This window comes from Atta colombica, unplaced genomic scaffold (assembly GCF_001594045.1).
Source record: "Atta colombica isolate Treedump-2 unplaced genomic scaffold, Acol1.0 scaffold107, whole genome shotgun sequence".
NCBI classification, from domain to species: Eukaryota; Metazoa; Arthropoda; class Insecta; order Hymenoptera; family Formicidae; genus Atta; species Atta colombica.
Window position 1 is genome coordinate 172,502 of NW_017259192.1, and position 570 is coordinate 173,071.

General features: G+C 21.8%; 1 protein-coding gene across 9 annotated transcripts in view; it reads left to right on the forward strand.

Annotated features, from left to right (window-relative positions):
• Positions 1-570, forward strand: part of LOC108692855 (antichymotrypsin-2-like) — a 34,360-nt gene that overhangs the window by 23,385 nt on the left and 10,405 nt on the right. The window lies entirely within an intron of this gene.

A 570-nucleotide genomic window follows, 5' to 3' on the forward strand; every position in this document is an offset into this window, starting at 1 on the left:
GTTTTTCCCGTTAGATATAACCTAATATATATAGAATTTAATATACCGATTGGTACAGAGTTTTTAGCAAGCCTATTCATTTTGAAACAATGCATCTATATTCAATAGATGAAATATTTATTTAAGATACATCAAATACGAGAGAATCATAGTCAAAGTTAAATATTTCAATACAATATAAATTCTTTATTGAATCAATTTATTTCAGATATGATTGCGCGCCGATAACTTTCGGACTTTCAATACAATCAGTCTGAAATGCTAATAATCCTCCTAAATTAAATTAGAAAAACTGTAAAGAAATTTATCGTTTCTTAAATCTTAAAAATATTCATTTAAGATTTTTAATCTTTCTGTTCCTTTTTTCGATCATGCACATTTTCTATGTGTATTTAAATTTTCACGAATTTATTATCTTAAATTAAAATAAGAGTTAATTCGATCACCGATATATTAACATCTATGAGTTATTGATTATTTTATTTTTAAAAAATTATCAAACGTTAATTTAAAAAATAGACCTTTTGAAAAATATATATAAATTAATATAATTAATATTTATTATTTTTC